Source organism: Vombatus ursinus, unplaced genomic scaffold (assembly GCF_900497805.2).
Source record: "Vombatus ursinus unplaced genomic scaffold, bare-nosed wombat genome assembly UNPS02000580.1, whole genome shotgun sequence".
NCBI classification, from domain to species: Eukaryota; Metazoa; Chordata; class Mammalia; order Diprotodontia; family Vombatidae; genus Vombatus; species Vombatus ursinus.
In genome coordinates this window covers 27778454-27794719 of record NW_020940358.1, presented here as the reverse complement: position 1 = coordinate 27794719, position 16266 = coordinate 27778454, and the positions used below count along the sequence as shown (strand labels likewise).

General features: G+C 38.6%; 1 pseudogene; it reads right to left on the bottom strand.

The window, feature by feature from the left end:
• The window catches only part of LOC114032985, a 68538-nt pseudogene that overhangs the window by 27029 nt on the left and 25243 nt on the right, over positions 1-16266 (bottom strand).

Here is a 16266-nt window from a genome sequence, read left to right as displayed (position 1 = left end):
AAGATGTTTGACAACTGCTACATTCATAGCTACTGAAGACCCAGGAAAGGAAGTTCTCAGCACCAAAGTTCTTAGCAGTGAAAATGACATTAGGGATGATGCATTACTATCCGCTTTACTGCTGCACCCATGGGACCGGTCCATCTGACTTTCAGCTGACCCTTCTATCCCTGCGCTCTTCACCACTAGGATGTGAGCTCTTTGAGAACAGGGACTTCCTGTTTTCTTTCCTATTTCTATCCCCAGAGTTCAACATTATACTTTGTACATAGTAAGTACTTAATCAGTGTTTTTTTCTTTATTCACTCATTTATTCATTTGGGAAGTGACTAGTTTGACTCAGGTGAAAATTTTTTTTCAGGCCCACCCAACTTGGGTGGAAGAAAGAGTAGAGGAAAAGAACATAGGGGAGAGGAAGTGGTTGGGGGAAGAAGGAGCCAGAAGGCTTCATAGAGGATTTGTACTTATGTGCCTTCCCCCCAAAATGCTAACACATATGTAAATGAAACTTGGAGTAGGAATAAAAAATTTATCTTTAAAGAATATATAAAACTACTTAAAACCACATGTAATATGTCAAATTATTATGATTTGCAGTAAATACAAAATTTCAACTTTTTACAGAATATATTTAAAATTGTTTTTTGTTTTTCACTAGAATTTTAATTTTTAAAGTTTTTATAATTTTGATTTGATATCTTATTTATTTGAAAACAAAAAAATACAGTTAGAAATATTTTAATAGTTTCTTACAAAATACATGTGGATCAATGTATTTACATCACATTACATGACATGTGAAATACATGTAGAGCAACCACAATTCTAGAGGATTAATGATGAAACAAGCCGCCCACCTCCAGATAGAGAGTTGATGGACTCAGACTAAAGCCTATTGAGCTCCTTGGGGACAGGTGGCAAGGGGTTGGGCCAGATGGGGCATCTTCCCTCTGCTCCAGAGCAATCATTTCTGTCTCTGCTAGCACAAGGCAGCTCCGACCTCCTCCTGCTAGCTTGATCTCCCATCTGGGATGTGGAGAACCTCCAGGTTCTCCTGGGAGGAGCAAATGACCCTTTGACCTCAGGCCTTCCATCTCCTGCTGCATGTTCCCTGTGGGAAAAGGATGAAGAAAGCTGTTGGGGAATGGGACTTTTTTCTCCTGCTGGGAAAGTTCAACTTCAACCTTCTTCTGTTCCTTTTTCCTGCCTATTTCCAGCCTTCAGAAGGAAAAGGAGTTGTGAATCGAGACCTCCCATCTAACCATCTGACTGTGTGCCTCCCATCTCATATTGTACTTGTCTCCAGCCAGATCTCCATCCTTGTTAGGAAGAGGATGGTGCCCTCCACTCAGTGATTAATGTTCTCACACCAGGTGATTTTGAACCTGTGTAGGGCATCTTCCAAACCCGATTCCATACCTGATTCCTCCTGATTCATTATTCCCATGCCTCTCAACCCTCCCACCCTAAAGTTTCAACCAAACACCACCTGGCCCTTCCACTGTATCCTCTGGAATGCCTGTTTCATAGGCAACAAACTTCCCTCCATCTTAAATAGTTTCCTTTTCCATTCCTTCCATCTATTAGCTCTTACTGAAACCTGGCTCCTCCCTGATGACACGGCCTCCCTGGCCACCCTTTCTGGTATTGGCTGTACCTTCTCTCACGCTCCTTGGTTAATTGGTTGAGGTGGAGAGTTGGAAGACTCTTAGTTCTCCATTGACACTTCCAGGTTCTCCTACTACCTCCATCATTCAGTATTCTTTCTTCCTTTGAGGTTCATGCTATTCATATCTATCACTCAATCAAAATCCTAGTAGCTGTCATCTATAGACCCCCAGGTCACTCCCCTTCATTCCTCAATGAGTTCAATACCTGGTTTATAATCTTTTTCTCCTCCCCGACTCCTGCTTTTGTACTAGGGGACTTCAACATACATATTGACTCTCCCTCAAATACCTTAACCACTCAGTTCCTCAACCTACTCACATCCCATGAGCTACCTCTCCACCCTACCTTAGCCACACACAAAGAATGTCATAACATTGTTTTTGCCATAACCCATAAATGTACCACCTGTGTAAAGAATTTTGAAATCCCCGTATTTGGCCATTATCTATTGGCTTTTCATCTCTCTCTCTGCCTTTCCTTACAAAACCCTACTCTTCATCTGTACCGTGACCTCCAATTCCTTGACCCTTCCATTCTCTCCCAAGCCAATCTCCCCTACACAAGCCACTCTTCCTCTTCTCTCCAGCTTGACTCCGTGGTGAACCCATTCAACTCTACACTATCTTCCTCTCTTGAATCCCTTGCTCCCTTATCATATCTCCAATTTCCAGTCAACTGGTTTCCAGCCAAGCCTCAGCATTGGGTCACTCCCACCATTCAACTGTCTGCCTCTACACACGTGCTGGTGAATGAAGATGGAGAAAATCACAAAACCATTCTGACTAGGTCCCCTGCAAATCTGTGTTACACAACTTCAACTGGAGCCTCGCTGATGTTAGACAATTCTACTATACCTCTCTTATCAATTCACTATCCACCTCTCCACAGCAGCTCTTTTTTTTTGTCCTTCCTCACAACTCCCATGGCTCCTCCTCCCCCATACTCTCTCAGCTGAAAACCTTGTTTCATATTTAACATAAAAAAATTGAGGCCATTTGCAATGAACTCTCTCTTCTCCCCTCTTCCTCACCTCCTATCACTCTGATGCCTACTGGCACCATCTCCTCTTTCACCCATATCTTACATGATGAAGTGACCTTACTCCTCACCAAGGTTGACCTTTCTACCTGCTCAGTCAATACCATTCCATCCTCTCTCCAACAGATTGCCCGCTCTATCATCCCCACTCTGTCACTTATTTTCCATCTTTCCCTGTCTACTGGCTCATTCCCTATTGACTACAAACATGCCCTCCCCTCACCCCCTTAAAAAAACCCTCACTTGTTTCTTCTATCCTACTGTCATCCTATATCTCTTCTGCCCTTTGTAACTAAACTCTTCAAAAAGGTCACCTACAACAGGTGCCTCCACTTTTCTTTTCTCACTGTTTTCTTAACCCTTTACAAGCCAGCTTCCAACCTTATCATTGCACAGAAACTACTCTCTCCAAAGTTACTAATGGAATCTTAGTTGCCAATCCAATGGCCTTTTCTCAGTCCTCATTCTCCTTGATCTCTCTGCAGACTTTGACATTGTTGATCACTCTCTCCTCCTTGATACTCTCTTTTCTCTAGGTTTTCCTGTCACCACTCTCTCCTGGTTCTCCTCCTACCTAGCAGACTGCTCCTTCTCTGACTCCTTTGCTGGACTTTCATCCAAATCATGCCCTCTAACTAAAGGTACCCCTCAGGGTTCTGTCCTGGTCCCTCTTCTCTTCTCACTTTATGTTACTTCATGTGGTGATATCGTCAGCTCCCATAGATTTAATTACCATCTCTATGCTGATGATTCTCAAATCTATCTATCCTGCCTCAAACTCTGTTGACCTCCAATCTGTCATTCTCAACTGCCTTTCAGACATCTTGACCTGGAGGTACAGTAAACATTTTAAACTCATTATCTTCCCCCTAAACCCTCACCCTCCTACTTTTCCTATTAGTGTAGAGGGCAACACCATTTTCCCAATCCCCCAGGCTCACAACCTTGGAGTCATCCTGGATTCCTTTCTGTCTTTCACCTCACATATCCAAGATGTTGCCAAGGCCTGTTGATTTCACCTTTGTAGTATCTCTTGAATAAGCCCTCTCCTCTTCTCTGACATTGCCAACACTCTAGTGCAGGCCCCCATTACTTCACACCTTGATTATTGCAATGGCTTGCTGATAAGTCGGCCTGCCTCTAGTCTCTCCCCACTCCAATCTATCCTCCATTCAGCCACTAAAGCGGTTTTCCTAAAGTCTAAGTCCAATCACACCACACTTCTATTCAATAAATACCGGTGGCTTCCTATTGCCTCTAGGATCAAATACAAAATGACATTCAAAGTCCTTCATAACCTAGCTCCCTCCTGCCTTTCCAGTCTTCTTATACCTTACTCTCTCACACTTTCTCTTCAATCCAGTGACACTGGCTTCCTTGGTATTCCAGGAACCAGACAATGCCATCCTTGACTTCAGTATACCCCATCTTTCTGGCTGTCCCTCAAGCCTAGAACGCTCTCCCTCCTCACTCCATCTACTGGCTTCCCTGGATTCTTTTAAGTCCCAACTAAAATCTCATCTTTTTATGGGAAGTGTTAATTATTTCCTATTTATCTTGTATATAGCTTGCTTTATCTATATTTGTTTGCATGTTGTTTCCCCCATTAGATTGTAATTCCCTTGAAGGCAGGGACTATCTTTTGCTTCTTTTTATATTTCCAGTGCTGGGAGGAGCTTAACAAATGTTTTTTGACTAATTTTTTATTTTATTTTCTTTCTTTCTGCGATTTGTTTTCATTTTTGGACGTGACTAATGTGGGAAATTGTTTTGCTTGACTATACATATTTGTAACGGGCTTTGTTTTCTTGCCTTCTCAAAGGGTAGGAGTAGAGAAGGGGAGGAAAGAGGGAGAAAACTTGTAATTGAAAATAAAATAAAATTGAATAAAACAAAAGCAAAGCAAGGTAAAATTAAACCAGCTCAAAAGAACCATTCCCACCTGTTCCTTTTCATTAATTATGGTTTATTTTCAAGTTTCTATTACCAAGTATGTTCTATGTTCTTAGTAGAAAGCTATCTTTGAAACCAAATATAGAGAAAATATCACACAGGACAATTACTAGAGTTTTCTCAAATGATTTGAATGTATATAGTTTATCATCAGAAAAAGCAAGATGACTGAGTTAATAATGCCCCTGCCTTTTATTTGAGAAAGGGAGAGGGTTGATTGTAAAGTAAATTGCAAATAGAGTGTAGTTACATTACAAATATGAATATAATCCATGCAGTCTTGATCTTTTGGTAGATCACAGAGTTAAAATTAAGTATAACTGCATACTAGTGACAGAATTTTTGGAAGTATTTATTTTCTTGCAATTATTTTAAAATCCTTTTTGCCGTAGAAAGAACTACATAAATTTTGTGTATGTGTCTCCTTGTAATTGGCTAGTGAACAGAAAGAAAATAAAACTCATTTAAAATACATCAAATTTATAATCATATAATTAATTTAAATATGGAGCATATGGAAGGGGCAGAACCAAGATGGCAGAGTAAAGGCAGAGACTTATCTGAGCTCTCTCAAATTCCCCTGCAAATGGATTTAAAAAAATGTCTCAAAATGAATTCTGGAGTGGCAGAACACACAAAAGGATGGTATGAAACAATTTTCTAGCCTGAGACAACTTAGAAGGTCAGCAGGAAAGGCCTATTTCACTGGGGAAAAGGGGAGTGCAGTGCAGTGCATGACATGTTGGGCAAGCCAGCAATTAGGTCCTGGGTCCCTGCTCAAGGCAGCCAGCAGGGGGCCTTGGGGGCAACTGAGTGAATCTTCAGCAGCAACTTCCAGAGCTCTCACCCCACAGACAATAAAAGGGTCTGGCAATTGGTCAGAAGGAGATTAGAGAGGACCCTTAGATGGCCCTGGGTGCAGGACTCCATCATGTTGCCCACATGGGGATCCACATGGGGATCCATGGAACTAGTACACTAGAGCACGTGGTGGCAGGGGAAAAGGGGCCCTGGTCAAAGTTCCAGGGAAGAAAATAGTGCTTATGGTTACTCACAGACCAGAGTCCAGGCCAAGAGAGTAGTAGCCACACCTCTGCTTAAATCATGCCACCTCAGAAGAACCGGAAACTTACAGAGCCCCCAGAATTTAAAACAACAGAACAAAAAACCTGAAGCTTTAGACAGTGTCCCTTCCACCCCAAGAGTGAAACTCAACTTTAACATAAAATTAAAAGCCAAAAAATTGGCACTAAAAATGAGCAAGCAACGACAAAAGAACCAGATCAAAGAAAGTTACCATGGTGACAGGGAAGATCAAAACACAAACTCAGAAGAGGACAACGAAGTCAAAACTGCTGCAACCAAAGTTTCAAAGAAAAATGTGAATTAGTCTGAAGTTCAAAAAGAACTCATGGAAGAGCTCAAAAAAGATTTTTAAAATTAAATAAAAGAGGTAAAGGAAAAATTGGGGAAAGAAAAAAAGTGATGCAAGAAAATAATGGGAAAAGAGTCAACAGCTTAGTAAAGAAAACACAAAAAATCACTGAAGAAAATAACACCTTAAAAAAGAGAACAGGCCAAACAGTAAAAGAGGCACAAAAATCTATGAAAGGAAGAATGTTTTAAAAAGCAGAATTAGAAAAAGGGAAAAGGTATTCAAAAATTATAAAAATTTACTGAAGAAAACAACTTCTTGAAAAGTAGAATTGTCCAAATGAAAAAAGAGGTATAAAAGCTCATTGAATAAAATGATTCCTTAAAAATTAGAACTGGGCAAGTGGAAGCTAATGATTCCATGAAAAATCAAAAGAAGGGAAAAAATAGAAGAAAATGTGAATTATCTCATTGGAAAAACAACTGACCTGGAAAATATATCTAGGAGAGATAATTTTAAAATTATTGGACTGCACAGGCCAAAATGTTACACCATATACAAAAATAAAGTCAAAATGGGTACATGATTTAGACATAAAAGCTGATACTACAAGCAAACTGGGAGAGCAAGGAATAGTTTACCTGTCATATTTATGGAGAACAGAAGAATTCATGACCAAACAAGAGATAGAAAACATTATGAAATACAAAATGGATAATTTTGACTACACTAAATTGAAAAGGTTTTGCACAAACAAAGCCAATGCCACCAAGATTAGGAGGAAAGCAGGAAACTGGGAAAGAATTTTTACAATCAGTGTCTCTGATAAGAGCTTCATTTCTAAAATATATAGAGAACAAAGTCAAATTTGTAAGAATACAGGTCATTCCTTAATTGATAAATGGTCAAAGGATAAGAACAGGCAGTTCTCAGATGACAAAATTAAAGCCATCCATAGTCATATGAAAAAATGCTCTAAATCACTATTGATTAGAGAAATGAAAATCAAAACAACTCTGAGGTACCACATCACACCTATCAGATTGGCTAACATGACAAAACAGGAAAATGATAAATGTTGGAGAAGATGTGGGAAAATTGGAACACTGATACATTGTTGGTTGAGTTGTAAACTGATCCAACCATTTTGGAGAACCTAGATATATTTTAAGAAATTATCAAGGAAAACTGCCCTGATACCCTACAAGCAGAGGGCAAAATTGAAATTGAAAGAATTCACTGATCACCTCCTGAAAGAGATCCCAAAATGAAAATTCCCAGGAATATTATAGCCCAATCCCAAAGCTCCCAGGTCAAGGAGAAAATACTGCTAGCAGGCAGAAAGAAACAATTAAAAAATCATGGAGCCACAGTCAGGATAACACAAAATTTAGCAACTTCTACATTAAAGGATCAGAAAGCTTGGAATATGATATTCTGGAGGGCACTGGAGCTATAATTATAACCAAGAATCACTTACCCAGCAAAACTGAGTATAATCTTCTGGGGACGAAATGGATATTTAATGAAATAGAGTACTTTCAAACATTCCTGAGGAAAAGACCAGAGTTGAATAGAAAATTTGACTTTCAAATATAAGACTTAAAAGAAGCATAAAAAGATTAACAGGAAAGAGAAATCATAAAGGATTCAATAAGGTTAAACTGTTTACATTTTTACATGGGAATATGATATGTGCAACTTCTAAGAACTTTATAATTATTAAGGCAATTAGAAGGAGTACTCAGAGACAGAAGACATAGTGTGTGTTGACTATGATGGGATGATATCCAAAAAGAAAAAATAATTAAGGAGTAGAAAAGAAGGATACTCTGGGAGAAGGGGGAAGGGAGACATAGGATAAGGTAAATTTTTTCATATAAAAGAGAAGTGAAAGAGCTTTTACAATGGAGGGAAAGATGGGGAGGCAACATTTGAACCTTACTCTCATCTAAATTGACTGAAAGACAGAATAACATACACACTTGGTAGGGTATAGAAATCTGTCTTACTGTACAGGGAAGTAGGAGTGGAGAGGAATAAGAGAATGGTGGGGTTGATAGAGGGGAGAGTGGATTGAGGGAGGCAATGGTCAAAAGCAAAACACTTCTGAGGAAGGACAGAGTAAAAGGAGAGAGAGAGAAGAAGAAATGGGAAAAATAGATGGAGGGAAATACACGATAACCATAACTGGAAAAAAAATGTATAGCATCTCTCTGATAAAGGCCTCATTTCTCAAATATATAGAGCACTAAATCAAATTTATAAGAATACAAGACATTCCCCAGTTGATGAATGACCAAAGGATATGAACTGGTAGTTTTCAGAAGAAATCAAAGCTATCTAAAGTCATATGAAAAAATGCTCTAAATCACTATTGATTAGAGAAATACAAATTAAAATGACTCTGAAATATCATCTCACATCTATCAGATTGGCTAATATGACAGAAAGGGAAAATGACAAATGTTGGAGAGGATGTGGGAAAATTGGGGCACTAAAGCACCATTGATAGAGGGGTAAACTGATTCAACCATTCTGGAGAGCAATTTGCCATTATACCCAACAGGCTATAAAACTGTTCATACCCTTTGACCCAGCAATACCACTACTAGATCTGTATTCCAAAGAAATCAAAAAAAAGAAGAAGAAGAAGAAGAAGAAGAAGAAGAAGAAGAAAGAAAGAAAGAAAAGGAAAGGAAAGAAAAAAGGAAAAGGACCTATATGTACAAAAATATTTATAGCAGCTCTTTTTGTGGTGACAAAGAATTGGAAATTGAGGGGATGTCCATCAATTGGGAAATGGCTGAATAAGTTGTGGTATATGATTGTGATGGAATACTACTGTGCTATAAGAAATGATAAGCCAGGGGCAGCTAGTTGACTCAGTGGATAGAGCACCAGCCCTGGATTCAGGAGGACCTGAATTCAAATCCAGCCTCAGACACATAACACTTACTAGCTGTGTGACCCTGGGCAAGTCACTTAACCCCATTGCCTAACCAAAAAAAGGAAATAAATTTAAAAAAAGAAATGATAAGCAAGATGCTTTCAGAAAAGTGTGAGAAGAGTTACATGAATTGATGCAAAATGAAGTGAACAGAATCAGAAGAGTATACAATGACAGTAATATTGTATGATGATCAGCTTTGAATGACTTAGCTATCCTTGACTTAGCTAAGATCAGCTTTGAATGACTTAGCTATACAATGATGTAAGATAATTCCAAAAGACTCATGATGAAAAATGCTATCCACCTCCAGAGAAAGAGCCAACAGAGTCTGAATGCAGATCGATACAAACTTTTTTTAAACTTTATTTTTCTTAGGGTTTTTTTGGTCTATGTTTTCTTTCACAATATGACTAATATTGAAATATGTTTTGCTTGACTCCACATGTATAGCCTATGTCAAATTGTTTATCTTCTCAATGAGGGGAAGGGAGAGAGGAAGAGAGAAAATTTGGAACTGAAAATTTTTAAAAATGGATGTTAAAAAATTGTTTTACATGTAATTGGGGAAAAAATAAAATATTAATAAATATAAAACATGTAGTCAATAAAGGCGGTCTAATCTGGGGTGTGGGTAACACAACAATATTCCTTTTATTGTAATTCTTGTAAACAGACAGTGAAGGTCATATATAAATTTAAAACTGGAAGTGAATATTTTGCTGCTTAAGATCCAGTACCTGAATAAGCCTTAAAATTTTAATGACATTACTTAAGTTTATTATTTTCCATGAATCATAGGCTGAAAATATTTTTGTTGTAGTTTAAGGTGTTAAAAGGTTAAAGGAAACTTTGGTCATGCTTTTCAATCTCCTGCGGTAACAAATTTGACATTAGAAGATGGGTTCAATTTTAATAGTCTGTAGTTTCTTTAATAATATAAGTCAGCTACTGTAGACTAATCAGTGCACTAGTATTCTGAATGGAGGACTTCCCATAGCTTTAGAAGTGATAAATTGCGGATTGGGCATTAGAGATGTCATTCATAAAAGCACTCTTATTTTCATGGAAAAAATGGAAAAGACACTTTCCTCCTTTTCCCTTATGTGAATGATATATTCTTTTCATTCTTTCCTCTCTCCAAACTATACCATTTAAACATGCATAACTTTTTCCTTTGGTCTTTCTTTAGACAATTGCAGGATGAGAAGAATGTCCTTTCTCATTTTGGTCTAGAGATACCACAGTCTCACAAACATATTAGACTATTCCTGGTTCCAAATAAAGATAGGAAAAGACAAATACTTTTGCAGATAAAGTTAAATTGGGTATAATACAAAAAAAGTTAAATCAAATATATTTTTTTTAAAACCAACAACAACCAAGGAAACACTCTGCAAGAACTAAGCACAGACTGAGCTGTGGGATAGGCTGCTGTCTGCATTGGTTGATGGCACATCTACACCTGAAAGACCATGAATCTCAGTTCAACTCTTTTCTTCGGAGGAAGTGAGGAAGGAAGCAGTTCTTATTCTCTAACACCCACTCCTTTGTGGATTTGTTCCGTTTAGGTCTGCTTAACCTTAAAGAATTCTGGAAGAGACGGATGATCTGATCCTCACTAATGCCTATCCTGCCTTGGCCACTTCTACTGTCTTTCTTCTTAGTGATGTTTTGTCTCTTCTAAACCAATATGCCTGTTTGCCCCTCTGTCTTAGACTCTGCATAGGATACTTTGAGTATGACTTTGCTTGGTTCAGTTAGAAACTGTTTCCTGGTCTCTTAAAGTGGGGTTTTTGAGCTATTCTCCAGAGAAAAAACTGATGGTATCTGAATACAGATTGAAGCAAACTTTTTAAACTTTATTTTTCTTGAGGTGTTTTTTGTCTATGCTTTCTTTTACAACATGACTAACATGGAAATATTTTGCATGACTACACATGTATAACCTATATCAAATTGCTTGCCTTCTCAATGGGGATGGGGAGAAGAGTAAGTGAGAGAATTTGGAACTCAGAGTTTACAAACAAATGTTAAAAATTGTTTTTACATGTAACCGGGGTGGGGGGGAATAAAATACTAAATAAATTTAAAAAAAAAGACTGGGGTTACATTCCATCTTTTTGTGTGATTCAGACTTAAGTTGAACCACAGATGGTATCTATAGAGATGAAGCATGAAGTGTTGTCTGCACAAATATGTGAAGTCTCATTTGCAATGAATCAGCTGTAAAGGAAGGGAACTGTTTAGTTCTTTTTATTTTAATTGCTTTTATGAGCCTTGAATAACCATTAAGTCTTGCATGACTAGAATTTCTATATACTTGGTATGGTGGAGTTGAAAGTTGTGGTTTTGGGGAAGAAGAGTCTTTGGATCTCCATATTTTTTAGAAAGATAGATCAAAATTACTCATATCCCATCCCCGGGATATGCAGAGCTTCCACTGTTGTCTCTATGATGTATCTCAGCAACAGAGTAGAAAATGTATGTGACTTTGGTCCGATGTTGATTACTTCCTACTTAGCAACACCATTTTGCCATTTCTCCCTCTCTCTTGTTAGAAACAAAAAGAAGCCTTCAAATTAAACTGTTAAAAGGATCTCTGTGCATAAAAACATTTATAGCAGCTCTTTCAATGGTGGCAAAGAATTGGAAATTGAGGGGCTGCCCATCAAAGGGGAATAGCTGAACAAGTTGTGGTATATGATTATGATTGAATACTATTGTGCTATAAAAAACGACAAAGCAGGATGCTCTCAGAAAAACCTGGAAAGACCTACATGAACTGATGCAAAGTGAAGTGAGTAGAAGTAGGAGAACATTGTACATAGTGACAGCAATATTGTGAGGATGATCAGCTGTTAAAGACTTAGCTATTGAGTGAAGTGAGCAGAACCAGGAGAACGTTGTACACAGTAACAACCACAATGTGCAATGACTGACATAGAAAGACTTAACCCTTCTCAGCAATACAAGGATCTAAGACATCTCCAAAGGCCTCCTGATGGAAAATGCTATTCACATCCAAAGAAAGAACTACAGTTTGAATGCAGATTGAAGCATACTATTTGCTATTTTTTTTCTTCTGTTGTGTTTTGTTTCCTCTTTCTGGTGGTTCCTCCTATTGGTTCTAATTCTTACTTACAACATCACTAATGTGAAAATATGTTTAATAGGAACGTATATGTATAACCTACATCAGATAGCATGCTGTCTTGGGAAGGGAGGTGGGGAGGGAAGGGAAGAAAAATTTAAAACTCAAAAGCTTATGGAAGTGATTGTTGATAATTCAAAATAAATTAATTTAAAAACAAACAAAAAAAGACTTTGCTATTCTCAGCAATACAATGACCTGAGACAATTCTGAAGGACTTATGATGAAAAATGCTATCCATCTCCAGAGAAAGAACTGATGGTGTCTGACTGCAGATTGAAGCATGCTTTTTTTAAACTTTATTTTTATGGGTTTTTTTTTTTGAGCTATGCTTTCTTTCACAATTTGACTAATATGGAGATATGTTTTGTATGACTGCACATCTATAACCTACATGAAATTGCTTGCTTTCTTAATGAGGGGGAAGGGGGAGAAAGGAAAGAAAAGGAAAGAGAATTTAGAACTCAAAATTTTTTAAAATTATGTTGAAAATTGTTTTTACATGTAATTGGAAAAAAATAAAATTTTAAATTTTAAAAAAGAAATTTTAAATTGTCAAGTTGTCGCAGCTGCTGATGCGGTCTAGAGGTTAGGAGTCCTGGAATCCCAAAATCACGACACCCGGGTCCTGCCCAAAAGAATTCGACCCAAGCCTTCTTGCAGCCAAAAACAAGGTTTATTGAAGATTCGCCATCTTAGCTAGACTCTTAAGGAATCTGAGCATCTATGGGCTATTGGCTAAATTCTAAGAATCAAAGCATCTTAATGGAGACAAGATGGACCTTATATACAGAAAGACTGTGGGAGGGATCTAGGAGTAGCCAAGTAGTTTGGGGTGATGGGAGGAAGGGACTAAGGAGATTTGGATGGGAGTGGCTAGTAAGCTGGGGTGAACAGAACTCCTGGGACCCGGACCTCCTGGCCAAGGGAGAATGGAGCCTAGCTAGGATTAAGGGTGGGAAATGGCCGAGGGACATAGGGAGGTAAAACAATGGAGGGGAGGTTGGGTGTAGCCACGATGAAAGGCCAGTTGATGGGATCACAGCCTCAGGGGAACACCAGAGATTTGGCCATGTGGGAAAGTCCAGGGTTTTTCCTTTCTGAGGCCCAGATTCCAACCCCATCACTGCTGCAGATGTTTTCTCCAGACCTTATTTAGAGGGTTATCTGAAAGAAAGAAAATGATATTAAACAATCCAGCTCAGTAGGTAAAAGAGGCAACCAATCACAGAGGTTGATAGGTAATCAATACTGAGAAGCAGGATTAAATGAAATTATTTTTAGGCTCTTGGTAGTCTCATTGGTGTGTTTGTTCTAGATACTTTATTAGCACTTGAGCAGAGTACTAGGACTTGGATTTTCTTAATGTGACTTTCTGCTATCCAAAAATCTCCTTTCCCTTTTTGTAAAAATAAAAGAACTGGGGCAGTTAGGTGGATAGAGAACCAGCCCTGGAGTCAGGAGGACCGAAGTTCAAATCTGGCCTCAGACACTTGACACTTACTAGCTGTGTGACCCTGGGCAAATCACTTAACCCCAACTGCCTTGCTAAATGAATGAATGGACCTAGGGAAAATATGTCTCTATTTCCTCAATAGTAATAACTCACATTTCTATACCACAAATGCATGATGCAGAGGATTTAGAATCAGATGAGCTGTCTTTCTACTTGACCTCGCCATTTTCTCTTACTTTAGGTGAACTACTTCCCTTCTGTGAACCTAAATTTTTTCATCTGTAAAATGAGAGAGTAGGATTAGATAGTCTCCAAGGTCCCTTCCAGCTCTAAATCTCTGATCTGAAGGTTTTACAAAGAACTTTCCTTAGGACAACCCAATGAGGTAAGATAGATATTACTATCCCCATTTTTTATGATGAGGAAACTGAGACCAAAAGAGAAGTGAAGTACCTTGCTCAAGCTCACAATGTCTGGCATATCCTAAGTGTTGAGTAAATGTTCGATCTTTCTATTGACTAGAGCTAGTACTTGAACTCAAGTCTTCTGACTTGAGACCAACTTTCTCCCTACTCTAGCTTGCTGCCTCTAGTTTAAGTAATATCCTTTTAGATTAAGATGGAAGCATTCTACATATGTACCCTTAGAAGCTAGATCAGGGAAATAAACTGGAAAGAGCTGCCTTAAATCTTTTTTTTTTTAAATTTTATTTTTAATTTATGGAACAAAGCAAGCATTTCCATAATGTAGTACAATAAAAAAAGATGATTGTAAATAAAACTGCAAATTTACTATGCACAAACTTGCTATTCCTTTTGTGTGGTACAGTAACTCTAACACAATTAAATTCAGAGACTTCTCAAGGTGTAAGCAAGAAGTTACTCTTTATTACAATCTCCCGAGAAGGGGCATCTACTCCTCCAGTACACTACCAGCAGGAGAGAAGCGAGGCACAAAGGACAAAACAAGGTTATATATCTTAACGCAAACAAGAAACTCCCACCCCGCCACTATCCCTTACTCCCATTCACTGGGAGGCAGGCTTACATTCTAGGCTCGAAAATCTTTCCCATTCCCAAAGAACAAGGAAACAGGGTATAGCCAATACAAACATACATGTCCTTATTTAGTATACCTAATGCTGACGTGGCAGTGGCAATCAGAGAATATTTAGGGCCGAATTCTTACAGGTTTCAGTAATTTAAATTTACGGCCTGTTCGGTCTCTCAGAGCTTATCTCTAGTTTTGACACAGTCTTTTCATCACCACCCTGAGAAGTCTTCACAGAGGTTATATCATTCACTTTCAAATATACAACAAAATTATCATATAAATTTATTTTTCTTCTCCTCCCCCCTCTTCATGGCTACTATTAGACACAAATAGATAGATAGATAGATAGATAGATAGATAGATAGATAGATAGATAGATATAGATATGCAAAATTATTCTACACATACTTCTATTTATTTTTTCTCTGAATGAAGATAACATCTTTCTTCATATGTCCTTTATAATTAATGTGGCTATTTATAAAAGACAAAATAACTTATTTGCTCAAAGTCGTTCTTAAAACAATATTGCTGTTACTGTATACAATGTTCTCTTGGTTCTGCTCATTTCTCTCTTCACTACTTCTTCATTATTCAATTCTTCAAATCTTTTCTTATTATAGCCTTGCCTATAGGATCAGGTTCCAGGTAAGCTGTAACAGAGTCTAGCAGAGGCATACTCAGCACTCTGCTTCCTGAACCAGAGTTTATGTCAATAAAAGGATCCCAGGTAAAATTTGTTACCAAACTCCATCATGGCATCAGGAAACTCTACTGTAACCATTGCCTTTGGCCAAACTGACAAAGAAGGGATCTAGACTCCAAAAAACAAACCCTGGACTTTCCCGGGGCCAAATCTCTGGCCTTTGCCTGAGGCTATAATCCCATCATGACCTTTTGTTATTGCCTACACCCAACCTCCCAATTCTCTGTTACCCTTAATCTAGCCTAGCCCTCCATTGTCTTACCTCCCTATGGCCCCAGGCCACATCCCACCCTTAATCCTATCTAGGCTCCATTCTCCTTTGGCCAGGCAGTCCAGGTCCCTGGAGTTCTATATTACCTCATACACTACTTGGCCACTCCTAGGTCCCTCCCATAATCTTTCTGTATATAAGATCCATCTTGTCTCCATTAAGATGCTCAGATTCTTATAATCTAGCCAATAGCTCACTAACATTCAGACTCCTTAAGAGTCTGCCCAATATAATGGATATTCTAATAAACCTTGTCTTTGGCTGAAAAAAGGCTTAGGTCAAATTCTTTCGGGCAGGACCTGTGTGTTGTGATTTTGGGGTCCCAGTACCCCAGCACCCCTAAACCTCAACATTTTGGTGGCCTAAACGGGGAAACTACCTAACTCCAAGTTCTTCTCTAGCCAAGACTGGAAGGTATGCAAACCTCTCCCTCCCCCCCTTTTCTTGCTGTACAGTTGGGGTCACTCTCCAAGCACCAAGGCTTGGAGGTGCTTTTCAGGCAGACAGTTACAAGGTTGTCATGCACTCAGCCTGATGCTCTCAGGCTCTCAGTCCACTGGGTTGGTTCAAGGCCATGATCCTGGGTACACCTTCCACAGCATAGAGGACAAGGATGGATGCCCTATCTGGAAGTGTATG